The following is a 14,787-nucleotide window of genomic DNA, read 5'->3' on the forward strand; positions in this document are numbered from 1 at the left end:
ATGTCACATTTATTCTAGTGTTTCTGTAACTCTCAATGATAAGCTTTGGGCTTCAAAACATGCTCTGGTACAAGTTGCCTATGGAGAATAATTAGTTGATTGTTGGAAAGACAGTGTTTTGTAAATCAAAAATTCATGAGAAAATTTCTTAAAGATCCTATCGGCAGTTGTCAATAACAGCAACCCTTAATGATTGTGTCATATATTTTTCAATATTTTAAAACCTTATTTACCTTTTAACGACACATGTCATTTCTTTTAACAATTATCTTTAGAATAATTACTACAATTCACAAGATTTTTAACATTTACAATTGCATTTTTTTAAACATAGGATAAAACAAAATATCTCTAAAATGTTTGTTAGCAATTTAAATAAAATTTATAAAAGTTAATATTACCTCATAATTCTAGCTACTTGTTTTTTCTTCAATTTTATCCATTTAAATGTATTTGTTGGAGTAATCTACTATTATTTTATTCTTAATATTATTTTTCCTGATACAGATAAGTTCTTAATTCAAATTTTCCGTTAAAATAACTGTTAAAAGTAACTTTAATAAAGAAAATTTAGTTTCCCATAATGAGTTGCAGCATCGGAGCATGTCCTTTTTTTTAAAAAAAAAATACTATTCCCCTATAATTATAAAAATGTTTCAACATAAAATTTTAATTAAAAACTGCATTTAAAATCAAAATGAGTTCAAATGTATTATAAATGCGTGCTTACTGAGTAGCAAGAAATTTTATAGTATAAATTGCATTTACTTGAACTTAAATAAATGGGGGGGGGGGGAATGGATTGAAGTCGAATATCTAACTCCTTTGTTTTGCTTCATATTGCATTTTTTAAAACAATTTTGAAGTTCTTTCTGGTCTTCCTGTTTTAATTTAATTATATATATTTTCAGCGTACTCGCCTCAATATACATCACCAAATAACCACGACGTGGGTATTTGGTGGGTACCCCACACCAGGAAAAATTAGAGTGATGACAAACTTTTCTTAACACTGCTTAAAATTTCATAAAGTAAGCTTCCGATTATTTTTAAAAAGTCAGTTTGGAAGGTTTCACACCACAATAAATAATATGAAAATATTTTCAACAGATCTGAATACTACAAAGTATGCATATTTTTCAATTTAACTACTACTTTAAGGCAATGCACCGACCATACTTGGGGCTCGTCATATCAGGTCTAATGAAATTAAATCATTTTATCAAACATCCTTCATACTTCAAAATTAAACAGAATGGTTTCAATATGAAACATAATTTTTTAATTGTTTGATATATGAAATTTGTAATTAGAACTCGGCCCAATAAAGTTAAAAGTATATATTTTGTATTAACAGTTGTTGCAACAACGTTTTTGGTTTTCCTACTTCTATTAATAAATTAAATTTGTCTAGAAACTCATTAAGTTATTTATATACTTATACACACACTTTCGTTTTGTTTTCCTTGCAATGAACTTTTGAATATGAAACTAAATAATTTTCAATCGAAGGAAATTTAAATAGCAGATTTGACTTTTTTTTGCTTCAAATTTAAAAAAAAAACTAAATAAAAGATGCTAGTGACGCAGGGAAAATTACAAATGGAAAAAATATCTGACCAAAAAAAAAAAAAGGGGGAAGGGGAAATAGTCATTTAGGGCACCACATAATTGTGGAACCTGTGCTTATCAAACCAAGATAATTATCATAGATGTTTAAAGCCAGATCGGACAGGAACTAAACAGAGTGCATCATAACAATATTAGGTACTTAATGTGACGAAATGAAATAGTGTTAGAAACGATTGCAAAAATAAAGTTTAAATATTAATAAATTGAAGGAGAAAGGATGCTTCGGTGTCGATCGAGGGATACGACTTAACCTTTTAGGCTATCAGGGGACTAACAAAGAAAAAAAAATAGGTAAAAAAATAAAAAATAAAAATTACAGATGATGGATTTCTCCTGATGCAAATAAGATGAAAATACAAAAACAAAAAATAATTTGATTGAATTTTATAAAAATTTGTGTGCCCATCTACTACTGTGCCCATCTCAGTTGTCTTGACCTTGGGCTCTGGGGTGCAGGAGCAGATGTTCCGGTCAGGTAGTCAGCCGAACGCGGAACCTCCAGTGTTTAGTTCCCAAGCATGCTTGGTACTCATTTATCGACCCACTGAAGGGATGAAAGGCTGAGTCAACCTTGCCCGACCCCAGGATCGAACCAGGGACTTGTGACACGACAGCGCGAAGCGCTACCGCTCAGCCATTTCTTAAAATAAAATATTTCTTAAAATACTTCTTAAAATAAAATAAAATTTCTTAAAATAAGGTAAACATTATAAGATTAATCTCTGAAACGAAGAAAAAATTTAAGAAATAAGCGTAAAAGAAAGCTATTTTCAGAATCTAGCAAAATATTCAAAATAAATTCATATCTATTAACAAAATAATAAAAAAAATTTGCGTACTTTTGATGAAGAAAATTTGTGATCGGTTGGTGATTGACTAATAATTTTTTAATCCCCAATCGTTTTATTTTGTCGCCCAGTAGGTAATGGGGACCTTTAGTTTTACATTAAATTGAGTGATTTACTTATTTAGACAACAAAGGTCGAGTCAACATGGCATTTGCAATTTGCAGGATGTTTCACAATTACCGCTCTTAATATTTTCTTAGAATGTCTCTTAATATTTTCTTTCTCTTTTCGTTTGAAAACTTAATTCCCAAATAATATATACATAGATTATCCCTTCATTACTTTATGATGACATACCACACAATAAAATTTTATAATTGCAAGATCTCGATATGAATTTCAATATGTAACTTAAAAACAGAATAGCTTAATTCTGGTTGAAATTTATCATTCAAAATTAAAAATTCTTAACAAAAAACGATAAAAATTTATTAATAATCAACGCAAATGATACTATTTCAAGTAATTCGGATGATTCTTTACTGTTGTTTTTCGAATTATATAGATACAGAAATATATATTATTCTATAAAGAAGAAGAATATTTTATAACTATTACAGTTCTGTACGTTCTGAAATCACATTTATTCATTGGAATGAAGTAAGGAATGTTGACTTCCCCTTAATTTGTAATGAAGACAAAAAAAAAAAAAAAATTATTTTACCGTGATACACACATCTCCAACAACTTGCGATCACGAAATCGGGTTATGTTGTTGATAATAAAAAGGTAAAAACTATTGAGAAATTATTCTTCAAATGTTGGGTGCGTTCTGCTTCAGAAAGATTTACCAATGTTCCAGTTCATGTTTTCAAGTTTTACAGTCTCTTTCTTAAGGAAAGTTTACTTTTTAATTTGCTGCTAAAAATGGCATCCTACTTTGCTAATTATTCTGATAAACCTAAATGAAAACTCAATAAATGAAAGCCTGGAAATAACCTATCCGCTAGAGTTCGTATTCGAGCGTTGCGATTGCGAAAGGAAATCAATAACAGACTGATATAAAAGATCAATTTCGGAAGACGTTTTCTCGGGATGCGAACAAGAACCGGTCTAATGTTATATAAAGGCCTGGTTTCTTAGATATCTGGATATCTAAAGGCCTGGGCTAAGTGAATTCGCGATCGCAACGAACTATAGGGGGCGTTGTTGTATGAGACGCATACCTGCGATTTCCATATGAACCGTCATTCAGTTACTCTGGAGACGTCGTTAATGTAGCATGTAGCATTGCAACGTTCCTTCTTTAATGTGGCTTATTAAATTTAAAAAAGAAAAATGCTTGATATTCTTTCTTGTATAACCGAAAACAAAATGGTATCTCTTTTTATTAGAGAAGGAATATCCAAAACACATCGGAAAAATATTTGCACATTAACAGAAAAAAATATGTATATTCTTACAAGAGTTAAAACCTAATGCCCGAGAAATAGTATTACTAAATTTAATGATATAACATGAAAGGCCCATTTAAACTTTACATTCTATAGTTTTAGGAATCATATTACTTCAAAAATTAAAATGAACAAAAAAGTATACATAAGCCTCATAATTTTATGAAATTTAATTTTGTAAACAAAGTTTTTTGACAACAATTTTTATCAAAAAATTTCAAGTTTCAATAAAAATCATTATTTAGAAACTAAGAAACGTAAAATAAAGAATGCTGACGAAACAAAAACAAAAAAACAATTCTTTTCTGTCGCCATTTTTAGTGCTACGAAAATTCGTCTTTGGGATTTGCCAAAAACAAAACGAGATGCAATTTTATTTTTTCAGGAGGGAAATATTTTACCGAAAAAACGAAAATGTACCAATTCCCACAACATAAAACTTTATCTTGGTAAACGTACGTTTTGGAAATGTTATTTCATTTGGAATCTTATTCATCAGAGTTCATATGGCGATATGATTGTTTTGAATCTATGCTAAACTCTATATCGGCTCATTTTCCACCGAAATCCGATTAACTATTTTGATTTTAAATAAAGTGTTTTATTTTATGAATTGTCGCAAAAATTTTAAGTGTAGATTGGCGGCACTTAAAAACCGCCAAATCTGTAGCGGCAGTGGCGTTAATAAGTAAGTACCGAATTTTTATTCCATACTTTTCTGAATCATATTATTTCAAACATTGGAATATACAAGAAGTATACATAAACACATAATGTTATACCATTTAATTTTTCAAAAGTATTTTGAGAACAATTTTTATCAAAAAATTATAAACTAAAAAACGGAAAATAAAGAATTCTTAGGATAAAAAAAACGATTTTAAGAATTCTTAACATTGAAATAAAAACTTTCATATTGTTTCTTTTTTTATTATTCTTATAGTTCTTAATCAGACGTAAAAAACCATTCCGTAGAGAACCATCATCAAATGAAAAAAAAAAAATATTTACAAGCAAATTTTTTATTGTAAAAATCATTGCACTTACCTGATTTATGATTCCCGGAGAATTCCAAAATGATAAGTTCCTTGTTTGAAAACTTTATTCTCAAATAATAGATACATAGTTTATCCCTTCATTACTTTTAGATAACATACTACACAGCAAAATTTTATAATTGATATGAATTTGAATATGTAGCTAACTACAGAATAGCTGAATTCTAGTTGAACTTATTCTTTCAAAACTAAAAAGTACTTACCAAGAAAACGATTTAAATTAATTAAGAATCAGCACAAATGGCACTATTTCAAGTAACTTGGATAATTTTTTATTGTTGTTTTCTGAATTATATGGATACAGAAATATATACTATTCTATAACGAAGAAGAATATGCTATAACTATTACAATTCTGTATGTTCTGAATTCATATTTATTCACTGGAATGACGAAAGCAATGTTGATTTCACTTTAATTCGTAATGAATTGAAGACAGAAGAAATGCATTTTACCTTAATACACACATCTGTAACAGTATCCGAAATCGGAAGTCATCAGTTGCAAGTTTGTTGATAATAGAAATTAAAAATTATTTGGAATTTTTCTTCAAATGTTTGGCGTGTTCTGTTCCTGAAAGATTTACTAATATTCTGGAGATTTTTTTCAAGTTCTTCGGCCATTTCCTTAGGGAAATTTTGTTTCTTATTTGCTGCTAAAAAATGGCGTCTGATTCTGTCAATGACTTTGATGGAACTAAATGAAAACGTGATAAATTAATGTCTGATATTTACAGGCTCCCGCTAGACGGCGTACTCGAGCGTTGCGATCGCGAATGTGAAATATAATTATCGACGAAAAACTCATTGATTTTTGCTCTCGTACAATGAGCAGTGAGAATGGCCCATACATCAGTTTAGGGGTCAATCTTACTGCATGCGGTTCAAGTAACTCTGATAGCTGTTGATGAAACGATGAAATATGAAAAGTTGATTGGTGGTGACTCTCGATTTGCGATTAGAGGCGTGGCAACTGTATGCAGTGAGAATTCTCAGAATGCGGTTACGCGCTGTCAAGCCAGTGCTTTTGTTTATTTTAAGGAGATTATTCTTAGCAGAATATTGTTTTAATGATTTTCCTATACTAAAAATTGCAAACGAATGCTTAATTTCTCCCCACTCAGACTCATGTGGTAAAATATTTTGTCTTTAATTTGCTTCTACCCTATAATCTTCTGGTTAGTTTCGATTTCTTGATGAAGTGAATTAAGTTAGTAATTAAGCATTGTTATTTTTTGTTTTGACAGTTCCCGCATAAATAAGAAATTGACACAAAATGATTTTCTGAATTTAATATATCAGATTTATGAAGGTATTTACCATTTTTCTTTTCTTTAAAATACGCTTACAATATTTTGTGACATTCAATGTTTAAAACTTGCATTGATTCATAATCAATTCTTTACTCTAATATTAATTCCTTGGAATTCCTCCAAAATCCAATGTTAAGTTTGTCTTCGATTTTAATAAATTTATAAAGGTTGTAGAATATGAGGTTTTTATATTTTTTTTATTCTTATCAATGCCATTTTCCTTTCAAAATTCATGATATTAAATATTTATTACTCTAAAAGTCAATAATAAATAATATATTCTTTAGGATAGGGAATGTTTGAATTGGAAAGGTTTTTATCTTCATATCTTTAACTAGATCATCTATAATATTCCTTGTTTAAAATATATTTTGATTAATTTCTTTTAATTTTCCATATGGTACTTATACTTTCATCAATATGAGATAAGTGGGTTTTTTTATTGTTTGGGTAAGAGTGAAGTGGGTTATGTATTTTGAAACTTATTCTGTGCATAAAATCTTCCATTTTCCTATTTCTATCTAGGTTTCATATTATTTGAAAAATCTCCATTCTAAGATTATTTTCTTAAAGAACATAAAAAATGCCAAAATAGTAGATGCACCCAATTAATCATTTTTTTCCAATGTTTGAAATGTAATTAAGTTCCATTAGATTTTGTTAAACTACAGTTTGTTTGTTTATTTACTTGGTTTTAAATAATGAAATGAAGGTAACATCTTAAGAGACAAAAACTATTGAAATATAGTGAACTTATCCATTTTTGAACTCGGTAAAAAGATATATTACCACTCTCTCTACATTCGATGCATACAGTAGTATATTAGTCACTTATTTCCACAATTACTTAAATAATGATTGGTTGAAAATTTTATTATTGCTCTTTCTCCCAGACAGTGAAAAACATAAAATTTATTAAATAATAATAATATTGATTATTTAATTATTATGTTTTTTAAAGCATGCTTCTATCAACTATTGCAGTTCTTGAGACAAGTGAAAATAATAATAATTTTAAGATATTGTGTATAAAATCTTATAAAAAAGTATAAAATTTAAATGAAAAGAAGGGTTTTCATTTTCAATAGCGTAAAAAACATTAATAAATACAAAATTGTATTTTTTTGTTAAACAGGGTACATAATTTGCATGTGATTTGATCTTTATTACAGTCGCAAAAGTTGTTCAAGCTTTGAATAACTACTTTGTTTATAAATAATTCTTTATTTAGTAAAGCTTGTTATTTTTTTATTTCTGAAATTAATTGCCCATGCTTTTATCATACTCATTATCAAATCAAACTCCCTTAATCCTAATCCTTTATTTTTTTATATACCATTATGTGTACTAAAGTTCGAACACTGGCTAGTAAAGATTTTAAATAAGAGTAAAAGTGCGTAAGTTTGATAAATAGATATTAAAAATCTTGTGAATAATATTGTAGAAATCTGTATGCATTAAAAATTCAGGAGAAAAAATCTTATCTTGAAGTTAAAATGGTAAATTATATAAAGATAAGTGGAAAAATTGGTGGTCAATTCTTATAGAAATTTTGTTTATTACTGAAAAATAATATTTTTGTCTTGTTTTATGGAAGGCAAATTAATTGTATAATATTAAATATACTGCATAATCTATTCTTAAAGATGACTATAAATTATTTCTCTAAATTCGAAATGATTCTGCTTCTGGTGGCTGAAAAACTGTAATCGCGAAACTATTATTGGTTCTAGTTATGCTTAATTTATTGTGGTAATAGGGCTATTAGGTACTTGGTCACCCTACAAAAGTATAATCTAAAATTCGTTAACACATTCTAATGTTAAACAAACTGTTTGTATTTAACTTTATATAAAAATTATTAATTTTGAACAGTTGGAAGAAATTGAAAACCTTTACATATCCTTAAACATAAACTAATAAAAATAATTCGATAAGAAATATTGAAAGCATTTCTTGCATGTCATACTTGCTTTTATTCTCGAAAAGATGATGATTTTTTCCATCTAGATAAAGTTTAAAAATTACAAAATTTTTGTATAAAATTAAATTAAATGCAATACCGATTATCCGGAACGATCGGGACCATCGCTATTCCGGATAACTGATTTTTCCGGTTTTCTGAATCGCTACAAAAAGCCGTTTGTTTATTGTTAATCACAACAAAAAAAAATTTTTTTTGGAAATAATCTTAAAAAGAAAAAAAAAACGATGAAGGAATGATTATTTCCAAAATGATGGTAAGGTAAACATCTTTCAAAAAAGAAAAAAAATCCTAAAATCTTACGAGGAAAAAAAATTTTTCTTTTAAAAATGGTGCGAAAATGTATCGAATTTCGTTCCGGTGTTTTGGTTCTCCGATTTTCTGATTTCCGTATAACGGGTTCTGTACTGTAGTTGTATTATGAAAGCGGACTCTCTAGGATCTTAATATTTGATAAAAAGGTATGCTTGTTTGTGATTGCAAAAATAAAATATTTATAACTAATTTTACAACCTGTTTTTGTATGTAGAATAATAAATGTTGACTATATTTAAAAGTTAGATGTCATTTATTACTATAATTACTTAATAGCAGCTCTAGTTAGTTTTTTTATTAATGTAAATTTTTTTAAAGGAAGGCTAGATAGATTAGTAAGTAACTCCCATTTTGAATTAAATTAGAATCTGTTTCATACTCTAATATGCTATGTCTCAGTTATATTGCTTTGATGAAATATTTTCAGAAGTAGACTAGGAATATCTCTTTTAACAAGTTTTATAAATTGTAGTTTTTTTTTCCTTTCTTTTTTTAAATTTCTGGTAAAGTCTTATTGCTGTTCGAGCAGTATTTATAGTTTTTTTTTTTTTTTTTGTATTACACAAAATTTATTTTTATTCAAATATTTGGCTTAGTTTTGTTTAAAGGTCAAAGCTAACTTTCCAAATTTACGAAATCAATGTTAAATGACTGAAATAAATTGTTGAATTCGATGTTCAGTGGTCATTTAAAACAAATCAACAAAACTTTTTGCGCAAACTGATTTCCCATTTCAAAGGAAAAGTAAATTCCCTGATTTTTGTCATCGAGATTTCTAAAACCTTTTGAAAATTATTTGACAGCCATATGTATAAAATCAAACCTCCAAATTTACAATTGTGTATGTCGGAAAGTCTTGTAAACTTTCAGGCAATCCCTCTTTCATTCTACTTATGTTGGACGAGGTTGCTCATTGTTTTAATCATTTTTCTTTTAACCACTGGAATATTACCTCCATTTTTAATAACTTTAATTTTGTACTTTTTATCATTTTCTAATCCTTTTCTTTGGTTTTTATGCATTTTCTTTTGTTTTTATATGTTTTAAACTGTTTTGTCTGTCAATACCTGAATTTCAGGTTGTGTGTTGAGAAAAAAATATGTGAATTATTTGTTAAGAATGTAACATCAGAGTAGTTTTGATTTGTATATAAATTAAATCAAAATATACATAAATCAAAGATTTTGCATGATGTTTTTGTTGCACATTTATAGAACTTTATTGTAAAAGGGAATGAGTACCATCATTCATACCAAACTGGACAAAAATAGCACTGTATCCAATAAACAAGCTAAGTGATTATCTGAGGGTTAGAGAGTGCATTGAGCGGGGAATAGAGATTTCTAATATTTTAGTAACCCATTCTGCCCTGGAGCAATATTGCAATAATATTTTGTAAAAACATGCTATAATTATTAAAACAACTTGTGAATGTTTTTTTTTATAGAAAATATTTTTAAATTTTAAAACTCATTTGCAAAATATCAAAAGCCACCAAAATCTAAATTTCTGTAAAATTTAAAGGAAAAATTCTAGCAGTTGTATTCATTAAAATATTTGTTGATCTCAAATTAATTAATTTATAAAACTAAACTTAACCATTTTTTTCGTGACATGTCTAAGAACTGCTCTCAAATCAGGCCTGAATGAAAAACTCCCATTATGAATGGAGTGTTTGGTAATATAAGCTGTGTATCTCGGTGCAGTTCGAAAGAAACATACTGAAATGCACAAAAAGCTCTTATTGCATTTTTACATCAGTCCCTAAAAAGGTACTGAGCACATATGGGATAATTAGTATGTAATATAATGCTAAAGAACAGGAGACAACAAAAATTATGTTTTGTAGCAACCAGCCTGTTATGAAATGGAAAGAACTGTTACAGTTTTCAGTTTTGTTAAATTTTCTAAAATATTGAGTTCCAGCTGCAATTTTCTAGTTATTGTTGCATTCAAGACACCTCTCAGTATCGTATTAAATTCATTGCATTAGTAATTAAGTACTAACATACAGCATAATTTTCTATATTATAGTTCGTAAAGGGAAAAAAATCTCTTATATTCAAAAGCAATTTGATAAAAATTGTATTGTAAATGCTCTTAATACCAGTTTTTGGCTAACTTTTATTACTAAGTCTGCATTGCTTTAAAAAAGTTTTTTTGTTTTTTTGTTAACACAATCCCTTGGTATGTAAACGTTATATGTAAGCTTGTTCAAAAGAGATTAACTTAAAAAAGGTTTCATTTTTCTCTTATCAAAATCTCTTTAAAATCACGACATATTATCATCTTGTTCATTAAATGAATACTGAAGCAGGAAGATATACTTGATGATATAAAACGTCATTTGCTTCAAAAGATACGAAGTTGGTAATTATTAATTGAGTACAATCATGTTGATTTTTTTTATTGCCATCTTCATATTTTTTTAAGCAAATTAAGTTTTATGTCGCCAAGCATAACGTGTTCATTTTCTTATTATTATTATTTGAGTGATTAAAAAACCACAAATTAAGTTCCTGATATCAAACTTAAAAGACCTTCCATTTTGTTTTTTGCGTTTACATATTTTAAAAGATAAAAAAATTTTAAGATTTTCTCCGTGTTCGTTAAATTAGTATAATTTTACTCATGATTTTTGTGATTGTTAACTTTAAATTGTTCACTTTAAGTTTTAAAAGTTTGCCTGTAAAACATTAGAGTTGTTATGGCAAATGCTAGTGTGAACGATCTTGAAATATCGAATGATAGAGAGCGGGAGGTGAAACGTAGCAATGAATCGATGAATCAGACAATCGGCAAATCAGTAAATGAGGATATGTATGGGAGTCTGCGAATCAGTAATTAAACGAACCAGTATATAAATAAATCAGAAAAATTTGTAAACCAATAATTAGTGGTTCCGTGATCGACAACCTTAATTCCCCTCCCCATCCCGTCTTAGATATAATTGGATACGATATTTCATAATTAACGATAAATGATTATTAAGTTTAGAATCAATTATTATTTTAAATAATGAGATTTTAGTTATTTTAACTTATTATCTTGGGAATGGATGATAATTTTAGAAGCTGGCTATATGGATCCCAAAAACAACATTCTTAAATGACGCTAATGACAATATTCTTAAATTGTGTCTTTGGTCTAGTCTTTTAAAGTGATTAATTATGCGTTAGATCTCTTAAATTGATTATATTATTTTTTTTAAAATTCTAATCGAACTATAATAGTAAAATTAATGAATTTTTAATATATTTTAGAGCAATGATCATTATGTTTTGTTTGCTATACAGTATTTTTTGATGTTGTCAGATGTTTAGCGTTTTCCATCAAAACAGGTGACGCATTTATTATTTTGTCACTTCTCTCTGCCAAGTGATAAGAATCGTTCTTTGTATGTTATTTGAGTTCTAAAATAAGTTGTATTCTGAGATATAAACAGTTTTTTTTTTCTCTCCCTTTTAACTTGACAATGTTTTTTTTTAAATTGTTATTTATCTATTTTATACTGACTAATACTGACTGTTGGACTAATTAGTAATAACAGAGAGTGTTGAGTGATAGTTATAATTAAATTAAAGAAAATAAAGAAGGATAGGATGTATGCTATTCACAAGTAAATTATTTAACAACTTAAAATAAGAAGATCTTGAACTTTAGTAGTTATGAACCAGGAGAGCCGAATCAAATTAAATCACGTCTTTGTGAAATTATTGGTAACCAGCGCCACTGAACACTCTACGGAGACTGCTATTGAATGATCTAACTGGTTTATTATAAAGTATTTGTGTTGATATTAGGAAATCACAAATGCATTGATATATTGTGTTGATATTAGGAAATCATAAACGAAAGGAATAAAAAATACATAGGTTTTTGATATTTATATGTTCTTCTTCTTCTTGCTTGAGCTTGTCAGATATGTGGCACCTCTGCATTTGTTGCATTCTGTACCATGCTCCAAGCCCAATTTTTCCTAGTTCCATTGTCTTGGGTCGCCTACTTTGTTTATATAGTCTGACAGTCCCTTAATGGAGTTAAGGTGAAGCTCCTTAGGATATGGTATTTATATGTTAACACAAAGAAGAATTATCAAATAAAATATAAATTTTTTTTTTAAATGGGAAATGTTATTATTTAATATATAGCTGTTTTATATTGTATTTAAATAATTGAAATTAACGAACAATCGTCATAGTAACGGAATAATAAAGTTCGTGATAGATAGGTCTGGAGCAGATGTAGAAGGGAGAAACATTGAGATAAGCTATTTATTTCCTTAGCAGGAGTCTGTTAGTCTTTTTGTAAAAAGTTCTGTTTTTGAAAATTGTAAAAAATCTACTTATAATTTTGTGAAAATAGGATAATGATTTTGTAGAATGTCACGTTAAACCTGTTTTTTTTTTTTTTTTTTTTTCCTTCATCATCTTGATTTTTTGTGAAAGGCCACGTTTTGTACTCATCTACTTATTTTGTGAATCTAAAATTTGCTCTGAATAGGATTTTTTGAGCTGTTTTCCTATTTTAGTGAATGTGTAAAAATAAGATTTTTGTGAAAGAAACATAAAAATCAAGTTTTTCAATGGGATATAATTTTTAAATTATAAATTATTTAAGACATCGCCTCTCATTTTTGAAGAAAGAAGTTTCTGAGGTATCAATCTGTGAAATTATATCGAAAAATATTGCGAAGTGACCGTTATTTAAAACATAACATTTTGTGGAGGATCCGTTTTAGCAATAAACTAAATTGTGAAGGGTCTTATTTTTCGGTGAAATAATTTGTGAAGGTTACTCTTTTAAAGCTAAAATAAATTGTAAAGGGTTCGCTAACGGACCTACATTTATTAAATAGCAGGCCTTGCTTAACATATGCTAAATTACCTTTGCATCAAATAGTTTTGCTTTTTGACTTGTTATTATGGTGAAACTACTTTAACTATCTTTCTGCGTTTTTGTACTCGATGCTTTTATAATGTTATTTTTTGTTCAAGCTTTAAATTTAACATTTGGGAACATTGAAATGAAATCGAAACCATTTACATAAAATTCACTGGTGTTTTCTTTTCTTTTTTTGCTGCCATTTGTAAACACCATTTTCTTGGGTTTGTGTTAGAACCTTGAGTTTATTTATAACGGATTCTCCTCCAAGTGCAAGGAAAACGTGACTGGAGCGTAAGGTGCTCACAATCGACTCCCCTTGCACTAAGTATCTTTTTTTTTCTGTTCATTCCAAACTCTCTTTTCTCTTACATCTAGGTAATGTTTCTTTCCTAACTCTCCTAATGGTTTTCAAGAGCGATTAAATCTAAATAAAGGTACTTTATGCTGCACCGACTCTATGATGTTTCAGTTCGTTGCCAAGTTAAAACGAATGGTATCATCTGTTGAAAGTGTAATTTATTTCAGCACTTATTTACATTCGGCATGCCTTCTAGAACAACTGTATTAGCTTTGAACTGATATTCTTATTAGTTTTTGTTCAATTTATTCATGAAATTTGAACAATGCAGAAGAGGCGTGCTTGGTATCTGACAAATTTCAGTTAAAGCTCGTCTTTCGTGTTGTCGACTTAACTTGCTTTTTGTTGTCAAACATTGTCACATTTAATTTGTAACTCAAGATTTATTTTTAAGGATCGTACTATGTTAAAAACTCGCTATAAAAAGTAGCTTTTATATTTACATTTTTAAATAGAATAAGATTTAAATCCCTTGTTTAATCGTATCATGTCGTTAACAGACCCTGCCATTTTTTCCCGATCTTTGTTGGAGTTTTTTTAGCAATTATATGTGGTTGTGGTATTTGATTTATAATGTGTAATTTATGCATAAGCATTTGATTTGCAATGTTTTTTAATACCACTATATTTAATTAATCTAAAGACAGCTGGGGAGCTTGTTTTCAATTACTGATGGAATATTAAGATCGTTTACTTACCTTATTGCAGTGTTTCCCAACGTGGGGCCCACGCCCCACCGGGGGGCAATTTGATTGTAAAGGGGGGCAATTCACAAATGGACTCGACATGAGTTTAAACCTTTTGCTCTGGGCCATTTAAATACAATGCGAGATTTCGGTGACAAAATCGAAAGAAAAAAGCAAATTCTTAAATAATTGCGGTCACTAAATATTATGTGACTTAGGGATTTTTTAAGCGACAAACCTGAAATGAAGTATCTGTTTACAGTCGATGGTAAAGCATTTGTGAGTTACTTAGCCAATATCTTTGAAAAACTGA

At 28.5% G+C, this 14,787-nt stretch overlaps 1 protein-coding gene across 6 annotated transcripts in view; it reads left to right on the forward strand.

The window, feature by feature from the left end:
• The window catches only part of LOC107456278 (cytosolic carboxypeptidase 1), a 77,729-nt gene that overhangs the window by 5,251 nt on the left and 57,691 nt on the right, over positions 1-14,787 (forward strand). Inside the window, exons 1-2 of one of the 6 annotated variants that reach the window (XM_071178730.2) lie at positions 5,998-6,064; positions 6,179-6,243. The exons of 2 other annotated variants lie outside the window; for them this stretch is intronic. The gene's annotated coding sequence lies outside the window, so the exon portion shown is untranslated. Of the gene's footprint in view, positions 1-5,925; positions 6,065-6,106; positions 6,244-14,787 lie in introns of those variants that run through there. 3 more of the 6 variants (XM_071178728.2, XM_071178726.2, XM_043039432.3) reach the window with 3 other exon arrangements.

The sequence above is a fragment of the Parasteatoda tepidariorum genome, chromosome 6, assembly GCF_982258835.1.
Source record: "Parasteatoda tepidariorum strain Cologne lab strain chromosome 6, Ptep-v5.0, whole genome shotgun sequence".
Lineage (NCBI taxonomy): Eukaryota > Metazoa > Arthropoda > Arachnida > Araneae > Theridiidae > Parasteatoda > Parasteatoda tepidariorum.